At 38.1% G+C, this 15,644-nt stretch overlaps 1 long non-coding RNA gene across 1 annotated transcript in view; it reads right to left on the minus strand.

Annotated features, from left to right (window-relative positions):
- Window positions 1-1,142: 1,142 nt before the first annotated feature.
- The window catches only part of LOC113840749 (uncharacterized), a 28,017-nt gene continuing 13,515 nt past the window's right edge, over window positions 1,143-15,644 (minus strand). Inside the window, exons 7-8 of the long non-coding RNA XR_011805350.1 lie at window positions 8,457-15,144; window positions 1,143-4,193 (exon numbers count right to left, since the gene is read on the minus strand). This is a non-coding gene — a long non-coding RNA (uncharacterized lncRNA). The remainder of the gene's footprint in view (window positions 4,194-8,456; window positions 15,145-15,644) is intronic.

Consider the following 15,644-nt stretch of genomic DNA (forward strand, 5'->3'; position numbering starts at 1 on the left):
AGTTTGGAAATCTACTGCTGGCAAGAAAGAGAAAAAGGATGAAAAACAAGCTAACTTTGATCGCACAGACTGTGGAGCAAATCTTCCCTCATCAAGACAGTGGGAGTCCTGCCCCGACTCCCGTGGGGTCAGGCTCTCAGCCTGTCGCAGTGCTCATGGGAGGCATGCTCAGGGCAGGGCACTGGGGCTTTTCCCAGGCAGCTCAAAACAACCATTAATGCTCTGTTGAAGAAAACTACTTAATGTTTTTACACATAAACTCAGAATGCTGTGCACGTTTTCTTATTTTTTTTTCCCCTGCATTTTTATAAATGAAAGGAAAATGCTCTCAGACTCCCCTCTCAAAGGATGCAAATCTTCAGATCAACTGTCGCCGCTCAGCTGTATGTGCCATGTCGTACTTCTGACAAGAGTCATATCAACATTGCAAGATATTGGTGTGACACATGGTAGAGCACTGTGTCAACAGGGGAGCCTCAGCAAATGTCTGTGGAAATATTTCAGAGTTCAAAGAGGTAAAAAAATAAGGAGGTAAAGTTAACTTCTTTATGTCCACATAGCTCAGTGTTTAAATGAAGGGCTTCATCTAGGCAGATGAATTCAGGTTAGGTGAGTACTTATGCCTTTGAGGTAAGAAGTAAGCTGCCTGGTTAGAATAAAAGACCATTCGGATTGGGACTCAACGGATGAGCCAGGCACTGGGGAGGCAGTGTGCAGGGTCCTCCTACCCCATCACTGACATTTAATTAAAACCCTAAACGCAGGGCTTCAATTAGTGCTGGGATGGGGAATGGGGCAGCCCGAGCTCTTCTGGCTGATCTAATCCTGTCCATTTGTGAATCAATCATGTGAACCCACAGCATATTGAGTTCAACAGAGCAGCTCCAAATCTGACCCCTTGTATTGATCTTGGTTTACTTATTCAAATATCATTACTAACAATATATCTAACTTTGGGTGGATGTGGCTAGGAGGAGACAAATTATTTAAATTCATGGACAAATGAAATGTGTGGATGCTCATTCAGGTCTGCATTGCTTGATAGTAGTCCCTGTAGTCCCTGCACTTGTTTTTTTTTTTTTTTTTTTTTTTTTTTTTTTTTTTTGTTTGTTTTTTTTTTGTTTTGTTTTGTTTTGTTTTGTTTTCTGATTTTCACTCAAATTGTATGAAATTAATTTTGTAATTTAAACTATTCTCTCTAGCATCCACTGTATCTAAGGCAGGCCATCCATCATGGGATATATTGTTTTTTTGATTTGTTGCATTTCTTTCTCTATCTTATTCTTTCTTTCTTTCTTTCTTTCTTTCTTTCTTTCTTTCTTTCTTTCTTTCTTTCTTTCTTTCTTTCTTTCTTTCTTTCTTTCTTTCTTTCTTTCTTTCTTTCTTTCTTTCTTTCTTTCTCTGTTTTGTTAAGGGTTTGGTGTTAATTCTATTTTAATCACATCACAGTTTCAGTGTACTTTTCATGTTTGTAGTAATTGTCTTTTTAGCTCCCTGCTCAGATTGCTTTCCATGCATCAGTGTCAAACTCACTTAAAGAGCAGTACATGCATCATGACAGCAGATTACTGATTGCAGTGTCCTTTGTGAAAGCAGCAAATCCTTGTGACCTCAGTGACCTCCCTCTGCAACCCCGTGATTTAGTCTTTGACCTTTCTGTATTTCCCTCCCTGCCCCCCAAAAGCAAAACTAACAGTGATACTGCTGGTGGTGTGTAATATAGTTGTCTTCATTTTGTGTTTCTCACAGGGTTAACTTGTACTTGCTAGGTATTATAAACTACCCCTTATTTATATATATAAAATAAGTGGGTAGATTTGTAAACTGGATGATACTGAAATAAAACTTACGGCATTACTGACCACAGAACTTGTGCTCTCTACCCAAAAGTCTGTTTACTTATTTGTCAACATAGAGGGGGAAAAGATATACTGATTCTTTGGAAAATTGAATATCTACATTGATGCTACCACTTCTGTCAATATTCTCATTCTTGTAGGTAAAAGCACTAGAGGTGCATCCAACACAAATGGACATAACTCTTGAGTCTGAGGCACAGGTCTTCAGGCAGGGTAGTATCAGAGTCAAAACATTTGAGTTCATAATTCACCCGATGGATACACTTAAATGTATTTAAAAAAAAACAAACAACTACACACGATCTTAATGAATGTTGTAAAACTATCCCCTTTTCATAACAGCATTACTAAAAAATAAAAAAGAGAGTGATTTTCTAAGATTGGTCCTAATATATGGTGATAGCAGCATTACAGATATACATGAGACATTTTCCATAGCACAAAAAGTTAATTTAGACTTCAAAATTAGTATATGACGAAATTTTAAGGACTGCAGCCTGAACTTTCAGGCTTCTTTATCAAGGACCATAACAGTATGAGAATGATTAAAAATTGAAAAGATAGAAAGTTAGAAAGTTTGCTGAGGAGTTGTGTGTTGCCTGACAGAACTAGAAGGATAGAACTAAGGATGCTGAAGAATATAATAGGAAAATATATATTGATTTCCTGTTAATATCTATTCTAAGAACAGTGATGGATAAATTAAATTAAATGAACTCATGTTGATGTGTCAGGTTATGTGACAACATGAGATGAAATAAAATCTAATTCTGTGATGTGCTTTGTGGTCTGCTGTCAGTGTTGAGGATAATGATAATCTAAAAGTCTCTGATGGGTCTGTGCCTGAATGGGAAGAATTGCTTGAGACATTAAAATTGAGTGCAAAAGGACTGGCAGAACCGTGGAAGGAGACCTCACTGGAGTTTGCAAGATGAAAGGCCATTTATTCTCTAAAATTTGAAGAGGTATTTGTAAGACAGATTCTTTATCAGAAGACACTTTGGTTTTGAAATATCACCTTTTTCAGGATTATCTGTCATGGACATACAAACTCACCATAAAACACCATATGCATTTATCTGGATTCTGATTTGTTTGTTGAGGAGCACAGAAAATCTCCAATCTTGACATAAAAAAAGCTTTCCTTTGTTGTTTCTAGGAGATAGACTGAAGTGCATTTACATTTCTTCTAAATCAGCTAAAAATAGATATTTTTCACCCAAATAATTAGATGAAAAATTATTACAAGCACAAATGTTATTTTATTCTCAAATTCATTTCTTAAATGTATGTTGAGATTTTTTTTATTTCATAAATTGGCATGAAAGGCTTTTGAAACAGAACACAGAGAACTCACAGTCATATTTGTATGAACCTGGCTCTGCTCCTAAACTAGCAAATCATGCCTGGATTTTGCCCTTTGGATGCTCAAAACTTATTTATTTATTTATTTTTTAAAGATGAAACCCACACATGGTTTTATCTCCATTAGCCAGTTCCAGGAGGTAAATATTCAGGATGGCACAGATGGATTTAGATTATTTAAATTATTGATTCCTTTTAGTTGAACTGTGAGGTTAAATTCCCTGGACAGTAAACTGAAAATTTAACTGGAGTGAAACATCTAATACTGATGGCATCTTTCGAACAATTCAAAACAACCAAAGCCAGTTACTAGGTACTTTCTTGTTTTCTGTTGTTTTAACAGTCCTTGCTCAAAAACAGAGACGCTGATCTGTAACATTTAGCCAAGTTTTGTGCTTCAGACTGCAGAATTTTAAAGCACAATGTTTCATATAATCATATAATCATAGAATATCCTGAGTTGGAAGGGACCCACAATGATATCAAGTCCAACTCCTGGCACCACACAGATCTACCCAAACTTTCAGACCATGTGACTAAGAGCACAGTTCAAATGCTTCTTAAACTCCAACAGGCTTGGTTCCATGACTATGTCCCTGGGGAGCCTGTTCCAGTGCATGACAACCCTCTCAGTGAAGAACCTCTTCCTGATGTCCAGCCTGAACCTTCCCTGCCTCAGCTTGACACCATTCCCGCAGGTCCTGTTGCTGGTCGCTAAAGAGAACTGATCGGCACCTGCCCCTCCACTCCCCCTTGTGAGGAAGCTGTAGGCCTCGATGAGGTCTCCCCTCAGCCTCCTCTTTTCCAGGCTGAACAGGCCAACTGACCTCAGCCACTCCTCATATGTCTTCCCCTGTAGGCCCTTTACCATCTTTGTAGCCCTTCTCTGGACATTCTCCAATAGTTTCACATCCTTTTTGTACTGTGATGCCCAAAACTGCACTCAGTACTCGAGATGAGGTGCTGTCTCTGAAAGAAAGGAAAAAAAAAAACACCTAGAAAAGAGGTGATATTTCAATGTGCTTTTTTAATTTGATGTATAGAAACTATTAAGGCAAGATTTTATTATGAAATATGTACATGTAAGATAAAACTTAATCATAGTAGATGGCAGTACAATTTGCATACCCAGTATCTCCAATACCCCCCATAGCCATCCATCATTCTTCCTGACCGACAAGCTAGACAGTTACTATCAGCTAATATTAGAAATATGTTTGTCTATTAATAAGTTTTACTCAATTGTATTTAACAGCAGAACAGACTACACAGGATGACAGTGTGCAAACTCACAGGGCTTATCGTAAAACAAACAGCATTAAAAAGCGGCAATTAATGTAGAAAGTTGGTTTCAAGCACATGCCTGTCTGGATTTCTTTAAGAGGTTTGAAAAAAATAGTGAGCTCTGTGTTACTAGTTATAAATAGTTTATATATGCCACAGTTAATGCTAAGCAAAAATTTCAGCTGAACTAGTGATCACACCCAGGAATCCTGTAAGCTTCAAGGTAAAGGTAGCCCATGTTGCATGGGCTAGATCTGTGCTTCTCAAGTTATCTGTAACACACCTCCTTTCCCAAAGCATGTGGGAGTCTGCACCCATTCTCCATGTACTTGTCTTCCCAGTGAAGGGGAAAGTGGGGATGGGGTGTGGAGTGGGTGGAGTAGGTGGGTACAAAGGCCTGCCTCAAGAGACCAATGTCATATACTGATTGACCAATATCGTTTACTTGCAATTTTGTAAGGACTTTGACATGGTCCCACACAGCATCCTCATCCCTAAATTAGAAAGAGTTGGATTTGAAGGGTAGACCACCTTGTGGATAAGGAATTGGCTTGGTGGCTGCACCCAGAGAGTAGTGATCCATGGTTCTATGTCCAGGTGGAGGCCAGTGATGAGTGGTGTCCTTCAAGGGTCTGTCTTTAGACTGGTGCTTTCCAATATCTTCATCAATGACATAGATGATGAGATTGAGCGCACCCTCAATAAATTTGCAGATGACACTAAACTGAGTGATGTGGATAGTACCAAAGGGGGAAGTGATGTCATTCAAAGGGACCTGGACAGGCTGGAGAAGTGGGCCCATGTGAACCTAATGAGGTTCAACAAGCCCAAGTGCAAGGTGTTGCACCTGGGTTGAGGCAATCCCTGACAGGAGTACAGACTGGGTGAGGAACTCATTGAGAGCAGCCCTGAAGAGAGAGACTTAGGGATTGTGGTGGATGAAAGGCTCGACATGAGCCAGCAGTGCATTCTTGCAGCTGAGAAGGCTAATTATCCCCCTCTACTCTGCCCTAGTGAGGCCCCACCTGGAGTGCTGCGTCCAGGTCTGGGGCCCCCAGCACAAGAAGGATGTGGACTGGTTAGAGCAAGTCCAGAGGAGGGCCACAAAAGTGGTCAAAGGGATGGAGCACCTGTCCTATGAAGAAAGGCTGAGAGAGCTGGGGCTGTTCGTCCTGAAAAAGAGAAGGTTCTGGGGAAACCGTATTGCAGCCTTTCAACACATAAAGGGGTCTTATAAAAAGGATGGAGAAGGACTCTTTACTTGGGTAGATAATGATAAGACAAGGGGGAATGGTCTTAAACTAAAAGAGGGGAGATTTAGAACAGACATTCTAAAGAAATTCTTCAATTTAAGTGTAGAGAGGCACTGGTGCAGGTTGCCCAGAGAAGCTGTGGATGCCCCATCCCTGGAGGTGTTCAAGGCCAAGTTGGATGGGGCCTTGGCCAACCTGATCTGGTGGGTGGCATCCCTGCCTATGGCAGGGGGGTTGGAACTAGATGATCTTTAATGTCCCTTTCAATCTGAGCCATTTTATGATTCTGTGATTTTATGATTCTATGAAAGGCAGTGAGGGTGGAAGCAGTTGGACAGGGATGGGGATGGTGGCAGTGCACAGAACTAGCATAGAAGGAATCTGCTGGGTCCTGGGAGCCTTCCAAAGGTCTCTGGGCTCTTTTGCACTGGAGTGGTCAGTGTTCTTGGGCAACCTGCTACGAGATGATAGCTGTAGGACTGGTGGGAAGTCTTAGAAGCACCGGGACAAAGTGTTATATTTGCTCATGGCACATTTACATGGGAATTGGCTTTCTACCAGTCCTAGTGAAAATTTTATCATCCCCTAGACAATAAAAATGTAAATGTAAGAGGAATTTGTATATGCAGAATATAATTACTCTGTCTGAGAGCAAAATCCTGGCCTCATGGAAGACAGTGGCAGCTTTACTATCAATCTCAGTGGAGAAAGGACTGTACATGCAATTTTGTCAAGAATCTATAATTAATGTTATTGTTTTTAAGATGACATTGGATATTTAATTACAGCAAGTATGAAAGCTTTTATCTTATAATTAAAGACAGAGAAAAATGTCATTAGGCTGAGAGTTCTCTTAAGGCCAAATAGTTATATTCCACATGTGGCCAAGAGGTAAATCCTTCAGGAGAGTGATATTTAATAATGTTTAGAAGATATTATCTTTTGGAAAATCTATCTGCTACAGAATCCTCCAGCAAATCCTTTCAGCATTGTATCCACAGTATCCTTGTTTTTACTCAGCCTGAAAGCCTTAGATGTAAAGAGCCAAGTCAAAAATGAATATCTCAAATTCATTGACATAAGCTCATATTTAAGGTCTGATCTGGCAAATCACTTAAGCACATTTTCAACCTCAGGCATGTTAATTGTCTTAGCAACTTCATGCCTGGCTGAAAGGAAGATTTAGGCAGTTTAAAAAGCAGCCTGATTTGCAAAAATAATGGCCTCTTAGTATGCCATGTTTCATTAGAATGAAAGATGTAAAGAAAAAAATGGAAGTGGGAAAAGAAAATTGGAGGACTTCTGCTCATAAAACAAAAATGTAATAAAAGCATTTGAACTGCACTGTTCAAAGGATGAAACACAATTAAAAAGTGACATTTAAACAAAGATATACATTTGCCCACTGTAAATATTTATACATGTTTTATAACCAAAACCACAAGAGGAAATACAATTAGTGAGGACCATCTGGATGGTATGTCAGGAAGACCAAGTAATTCTTTTTTTCCAGCTTCTCCCAGATAAAGTTCCAGTCACCTGCTTCAGACCAGTAGATCCAGCTCATATCACTTCATCCTTCAAGGCTTTGGTCCTGTTCTTCTATTAAGAAAACAGGGAAGTTTTGCTCCGGAGCCTGACAGTACAATTCTTTATGTGGCCTTAATGCTTGGTGTTCAATCATGTACAAAATATCCCTCCTGACACAGGACTTTGAGGATGTGCCAGCTTTGGGAGGAAGCCACAAGGATTAGGCATCAAACTCAGATCTCAAAATCTGTCATTTTATCTTTCCTTCTTTTATAGGAAAATGTGCACTTTATACAAGTTATTGTCCATCATAATACAGCTATATACAGAAAAGAATTGCCTTCAGTGGAGGTATTCAGGAGCAGCCTTTTGGAAATTCTGTACAAAGAATTTGGGTTTCTCTGCAGTTAGTGACGAGGAGGATAAGGCACAGTATACATTTTCTTTCTGCAAAAATCTTTAAATGTCATTATTAGCTATCACCTTTTTGAACCCCTCTTATTCCTACATGTCAAGGTATTCTTTCTGACAGCATGTTTAACTCTAAGAAGCTGTGCATGCAATCTCTTTATGTTGCATTGAAAGTAATTACTGGGCATATAATGAATTCTTCTTTATGTCTCTAAGCAGATGGGTTCCCATTATCAGGGTTTCAGAAAAAAACGATTGTGTTAAGGTGTTATGTCACATCTAATTCCAAGAGTCAGGGGGGAAAATAACCTCATTTATTAATGATCAGCCAAAGTAAGAGAAATTCATTATCTCATGCTTATGTTTTATACCTGGTTTTTACCCCCCTAGAATGAGGGTGAGATGACACTGCCCTGAAAGCTGGTAGGGAGAGGACATGCAATTTAAAATGGATTTATGTTTGGTTGTCACTCTTCGGAGCTCATAGAGGCAGCAGTAGTTCAGGAACAGAAAGAAATTCAAACATTCAGAAGTTGTCACTGATATGGTTACCTAAATCCCAGCTATAAAATCATATGTTGACAATTATTTATGTCTGCTATGGTCCAAATTTATGCCTGGTGAAATTTAACTGATCTCAGTAGAATTACAACAGTAATGTCTATAACTCAATAGCTTTTCTTCTGGGAATGTTCAGGAAATTCTAGCACAGTTTTATGAGAATCAGTTGATAAGTAGCTATTCCGATACCTACATATTTATCGACTGAGTGGGGTAGTACTCTGAAGAGCTGACAGGCAGGAGAAAGGTAAGTAGCTTTGGCAGCCCTCTGCTCCAAACATGCTCCTCAGCTCCCCTAGAAATGGCACAACTTTAGACAAAGCAATTTAAAGATCAATCTGGTTGAACTGATGCAATCTGCTAATGCATGTACATTTAAATTAGCTAAATTGACACAGGCAACATTACAATCGATTTGAGTGTGTCTACATTAGGCTTAGCCTTAGTTCAAGATAGATCTCAGTTAAAATAAGATCAATTGTATCCAACATGTTGCAGCTTTCCAGTATGGACAAAGCCTGCCCATGCCTTGTAGTTGGCAGGACTCTAACGAACTTGAGAAAGATTATTTTAGCTTATTTTATATTTTTCCCCTCACTAAGTTTATGTAGTCTATTAAAGCACAATGTTGAGGATATTTGTGTAATCTAAGAGGTCCTTTAAAAAACAGAAGCCTAAAGATAAGGTTCAAAAATCCGCATTCAGCCCTTTAAATTAATTATCTGATTTTCAAATGTGGTGATCACTCCCTGGGTGACCTCAAGGTCTTTGTTGGTGCTCAGCACTTATGAAAGGCTCAAATAAGCTCTCAAACCAGATCACTTCGTTAGGGGCTTAGCTGTACATTTAAGAGACTACTCTTTGTTCTGTTTTTAGAAGTTTTGGATGCAGTTTTTTTTCTCTTTTCTGTTTTCTGCGTTGTAATTCCTTTACATATGACCACTATTCCATTTTAAAGCAATAATTTTAACAGTTCTTAAAAAAAGAATTCTAAATATATTCTCCAAATTTTATTACTTTTGGCATTTCATACACATGGAAACTAAACAATACACAATTTTGCAAGCTGTATATTTTTGTACACCCATTCTCAGCTGCAGTCATCACTTTGCTGACAACCATCTGTGTCAACCTGCTTTTTCCTTCCCGTTTTGCTCAGCTGAAATGAAAATAAATTGACAGAAACAACTTCTGTAGAGAAAGTGCAAAAAAGTTAATAGAGTCTCAGCATCTGCAGGCACTTTTTTTTTTTTTTTTTTTTTTTTTTAAGTGTTATTTGTATACAAAATTAAAAAGCTATTTATTTTCAAATCAAAGAGGGAAAAGCAATCACAACTTGTTTACTTACAAATCAAAAAGCTATTGCCAGCCCACACGGTCCAGCAGAATACAATGCCGTGACTATTGAGCAGCACAAGGTGAGGACTGTTGAGAGGAGTGGATGATGCCTTGGCCTGTCTCTAAGGGCTGGCACTAGGAAGGGGATTGGTAATCCAGACCAGCTTAAGAAACACCTCATTTCCTTTATGCACAACCCTCCTTCTCAGATCAGGCTCTTCTCTGTGCTCCCCAGGCTTCTTTTTGCCAGCTCACTTTCTGCTTGGGGTTCCATTGTAAAATTATTTGTCTGTTAAGTCAGGAATTGGAGAAAAAGGACACAAAAGAGGAGGTAGAAAGGTAGTCAGGCTTGAAATGAAGCCAGGCTTGTTGGCACATGGGCTTGGTTTCAGAGGTGTTTCTGAATAACCCTGAAAAATGTTTTTGTGACTTGAGAGTCATATATTACCCAGCAATCCTAATAATTAGTTTTTAAGCTCTCTAACGGCTCTTGTTATAAGTATTTTTCAAACTTAGTTCTTATTATTAGTATTAGCACTGGTGAATCCTTCAGATTGAATCAGCCAGGCAAAGGAGCTCAATGGTAGTGATACCACAGAAATAATCTTGCTTATCAGTGTTAGTGAAGAATGCATCAGAGTTGTTTACATAAAAGAACAAAAATAAGGTTGCTTGGGATTCTTTTATTTATTTATTTTCTATTTTCTCAAATTCTGTAGCTCAAATCATTAAATTAATACAAATTTTCAGCAAGCATACACATAATAATATCTAGGATGATGTTCTGGCCCTATTTAATTCAGTGGGAATTTTGCCAGTGATTTCAGAGAATCAGAATTTGACATATTCCCATGCCTGTTTTCCTTTAACAGCCATGCTGCAAGACTACACCCCTGCATTGTCTGTCTGAAATAATCTTTCCAGTCTAACAGAGCCTTGTCAAACCTCCGAGCAGTGTATAGTGACTGTTTCACAGTCTGCAGAACTGATTTTTCTCTTTCCATCACAAGCAAGCATTACACACAGGAATTACATTAGTCCACATTGGAGATGCTCAGTACCAATTCAGAAATATGTTTAGGATCTATTATTGTCATTCAACTACAACTGCAGTTAGAAATCTGTACATTAAAAATCTTTAAGATTTTGACAAGAGATTGGTAAAATGTGCTAGTTTTTCTTTCTGCCACAGAGCATTTCATCCTCTTGAATGTACAAAGTACTGTGATCTGAGAAGTAGGACACTACTACAGTCCTACTTGTCTGTCTCAGAGTGGCTTAGCCAATTTTGTTTGAACTTCAGACTTGGTGCTAAGAGGAACTCAGAAGTTTCAAGAGGTTCTGAGTCATGAACAATCAAAGAAAGCTGTGCATTAGAGTGTGACTTTCTCTAACTCAGCTACCATTAAGCTAATAAGACATGGCATACCTTAATCCAGCTATAATTCACATAGGTCAAATGGCAGATGTGTGTGAGATCAAGGCCAACTCCAGCATTTGGTCAAAAGATAGAATAACTAAGTCTGTGGCAGGCTTTATGAAGCAAGGCTTAGGCACAATATAAACATAATTAAAAAGCAAAAGCAACAAAACAAAACAACAAAACAAACAAAAACAATCAAAACTAGAACTTTTGCTTGTTAGCCTGTACAACTTTTTAACCTTTTTGTCCTCTTTGTGTCCACAGCACTCATACCATTTATATATTAATAAATAAATAAATTTGTAGGCTAAAAATGAGAAAAATGTTTTTACAAATGAAGAGTGACTGAGAAGATGTAGTTAGAAGCATAGATGCCACCATCACTGCCTCACCCTGTACTACACTGGGTCAAAGCATGGGAGATATTCCACATAGCATAACTTTAGTAGAAAATGCAGTAACTTAGCAGCTGCCACTGATACTGTTATGGGTTTTATGGCTAGACGTGTGTTTAATGGAGGACATGAAATGGGGGAATGTTAATTTGCCTTTAGTGTTAGTGGGATTGAAAGGAGTCAGTGCTATTTTCACTTTTGAATTGGAAATGATGCTATGTAGGAATGAGTCCAACACATAAACAAATTGTCACAAGCAACAGACCCTCTGACTGAAAGGCTTGGTTGTGCTTTCACCCAGGAGGTCTGAAATAAAGGTCTTGACAATCAAACATAGAACCTGCATTTAGTCAGTTGGCACAATTCCAAGAGTTAACTGGCTAATGAATGTCAATACACAAATATATAGGAAGCCAACAGTCTGCAGCGCATCTTTTTTCATAGAACTTTTTGACATACATTACAGAGGAATGCAGAAAATGAGCTATCTATAAATATTAAAAAACACATAGTACTAGTGACAAATTTTAAAATATCAAGGCAATTCTGGTTTGGGTTTTCTTTTACCATTGAAGTGTTTGCTTGTGGACCATTTTTTTTTTTTTTTCCAGCATGGTAAATAGGCATGTTGAGTATATACTTAGTATACTTCAAACTCTATTACCTATGTTATATTTCTGTTACTAAAAATAGCCCTACTACTTCACGGCGAGCCTCTGAGAACTTCCATATCATGATTGCTGTGAGGGAAATCCCTGCTGTGGTATTTTGTGCTCAGCACATCTGGTTCACATTTTTGTGGCATTCTGAAAAGATAACATCATAAGGAGGCTGAAAATGCACATGGCAGCGAAAATGCATTAAGATGACATTTACATAATTATTTCAAGAACATTCTAGGAAGCAAAACTGCAGGAAGGAAAGCAGGTCAAATGTTTAAAATATTGAAAGGGTAAAAAGGACAGCACAGTTCTATGCAGGTGGACTACAACCCAGCAAAACATTTAAAACACATGCTGGGGAGGAAGCCACTTGCTGCTGAAAGCTTCAAAGAGTAGCTCCAAAGCACATCACTTCACCAGACTCCTATACTAGCCATAAAATAATTAAGAAAAAATCTCTGAGGTAAATATTTCATGTTTGTCTTCTACTTTTTTTTTTTTTCCCATGTATTTTTATTGTAAATTGATATTATAGTCTATCAACATAAATTACTTTGGAGGAAGATGGATATTTTTCACTGAAAAGATAGGGCTGAAAAAAAAAACCAAACAAGTTTATGCATCAAGACCTGTTTATTACCTTTCTTGGTAATAATTACATTTCTTCACTGAAACTTGGTTTCATAAATGTTTGCTGCTTACTAATTTTTTATTTAGGTAGCTAGGGTACTGGAGGAAATGCACAGGGAACCTTATCAATCATTAATGTTCATTTTAAAATACCTTAGAAAAAAACAACAGTTAATGTTAAACCTGAATTAAAGAGAATAAATGCAGTGCTGAGGCAATTGTAAGCCTGTTAGTTATCTCAGACAATAGTGGAGGGGCCAGTATAAATGTCCATTAATAAATAATGAAAGAGTGTAGTTTGGTAATGCCAGTCAGCTTAGCATTAACAAATTTGTTATGTTTTTGAGCATGGTACTTGTTTGTCTTGCTAACATCAGTGTAATATACTGACCCCCCCAAAAAATTTCATGAGATAACACTTAAACGAAGGAATCATGGTGGAGCAGAATCAGTAGTCACAGTAACTACTTTAAAAATGCCCATTGGTCCAGCCTCAAAATATGATTGGAAGTAGGCACTGCTTGACCAGGTGGGTCTTGCAAACTGGAAGGGATGGACTCTTGACTCTTGATTATGTAATCTCTTTTATTTATTTATTTTCTTAAAGTAGATGTCAAGGATTCAAACTAAATCTTGGGTAAAACTTGCTGTTCGGGGAAAACAAGCAATTAAGCTGATCCATGGTTGCATGGGGAATTACATTTTGTTACTAAGGCCCTCAACAATGTATAATAAAATACAGGTGCTGACTTTTGGAAGTGGACAAATTCATGTGAAAATAGGGGATGTGAGCCCCTGTAGGCAGCTGGATGTTGGCCCTGAAATGCTGCTGCAAACATGGGTAGGAAAGAGGCCATCAAGGCACTGGATCTTGTGCTAGCCCACGCCAGCCAAGCTGGGAGGCTTTTCCCAAGGATAACTAAAGGGTTGCCCCAGTGCTGTCCCAAAGGCTATCAGTGAGACAAATAATGATGGGTAGCTTCCATTTGAGCTTCAAAGGTACTTTTAGCTAAAGATTCTAATCTTGGAAGCCTTAGCAGCCTTAGAAGCTGTTTATCTATACCATAAATGTGTTTTTATAGAGATGAAAGCTGTGGATAGAGAAGATCTAAATTTGCAATATTACAAACTACACAATAAGGAAAATGTTTTTTGTTTCTTGGAGGCAGTGATTCTAAATCTATAACTTAAGTAAGACGTGTTAAGTTCAGCAAAGCTGACATGGTTTAAAAATGCACTTAGTAAAGGAAGAATTTTTACAACTTCAATTTATTTCAGAATCAGTAAAACCAGCAAAATCCAATATTAATGCAAATATATTTTCTCTGTACATACTGGCTGATGCAACTGTTACCTGTCTGTTCAAATCATTTCAGGAACTTCTTTCAAATACTCTTCCACTAATTAATTTTGTTCCCTTTTCTTTTAGATGGAAATGGAAATACACAATCCTGTGCTAGCTATATAACAGCATTATTTTTATTTGCTTATTTAGTGAGCTCCAGTAACTGCTGCTTCAGCTTTCAGTATGTTGGATAATACACCCTGATTTCCCTGGGTTTCCACTTAGAAGCTATTCTTGCTTGCAGTGGTGAGTCACCAAATGAATACAGTGGAGATATGTGCTGGTGCAAGAATCTAGGGCATTTCTCTAGCTTTTACAGAATTGTTCTTTATTTAAATCTTATTATTGGCTTTTAAACTGCACTATAGATACTACATAATTCCAAACACATTTCATGAATGCCATCCCTCCTAGACATTATGTAATATAAGTGGTTCTGTTTTAAAATACTAACTTTTCAATCTTCTTTCTTTTTCTTTTTTATTCTCTTTTATTTTTCCAAAAGGTTACCATATATTTAAACTTCTATTTTAATTAATCCAGGGAGAGGAGCTAATTAGGAGTGTCATCTGCCATATTTTTGCATTTTCTTTGTTGCACAAAAAGCTGTTTGCAAATGTTTTATGCTGCAGTCACATTTTTTTTTATCTGATTCAGCACTACCTTTTTGACTGTCATTTCTCCAGCAAGGTGCACAAATAATCAAAACATGACAATAAACACTGTATGAGCCATTTGAAGGTTGTTATCTGCTTCTCCAGAACAGATAGATTTTTGGGTATTTTAACTGGATGAGAAAAGGGAAATAGTGAAGGATCTCTGAGAAGGAAACACCTCCTGTCAGTGGGTAGTAGAAATGCAGGGAACGCTATGCAAGGAAACTGTGCATAGAAGGCAATGCTTGAAAGGCAGAGTAAAGGGGTAAGAGATAGTTGATGTGGTGTACATGAGCAGAGGAGCAGGATGATGGCAGGCAGAGGGTGGATGAGGATGAGGCTGGTGCGAACTTCTGGCAGGCTCTGGGCTGCTGCACTGAGAGCATGACTGGCTGGCATTCACCTTTCGGACAGCTCTCCAGCCAGCTCTTTCTGAAAATATCGAGAACAAAGTCTGAATGCTTTCTAGGAAAATGTTGTTAGGCCTTGCTTGATAATAGAAGTTCTGAATTATTTCAAAGTATAATTCTAAATCTGCGGTAATGAGACTGGTCTCTAGGCTCCCATCCCCAGGAACTTCCATACAATTATTTTTGGTATGTGCATCTCTTTATTGTTCATGGTACATTGCCCAACTCAGAGGTGCAGCAAAAACAAGGCATCTGATTCAGCATAAATGCTTAATATCTAACAGCATCCTGTATACTTCAAAGGTCTAGACCGAACATGAAGTCAATACCATTTAGTTTAATGTACCATGCAAATCCACTTAGGGGAAAAATGCTAGAGAAAGATGGAAGCAGTTCCATCTTTTCACCTCCTTTTCTCCTCAAGAAAAAAGGATGTGCTTTTTAAGGAATCTGTTCTTTAAAGAACGTCTAAATCTTGAATTTTTGCAAACAAACTCATTGCAGAATTTTTTTTATAGAGAC

The sequence above is a fragment of the Anas platyrhynchos genome, chromosome 1 (assembly GCF_047663525.1).
Source record: "Anas platyrhynchos isolate ZD024472 breed Pekin duck chromosome 1, IASCAAS_PekinDuck_T2T, whole genome shotgun sequence".
Classification (NCBI taxonomy): Eukaryota; Metazoa; Chordata; class Aves; order Anseriformes; family Anatidae; genus Anas; species Anas platyrhynchos.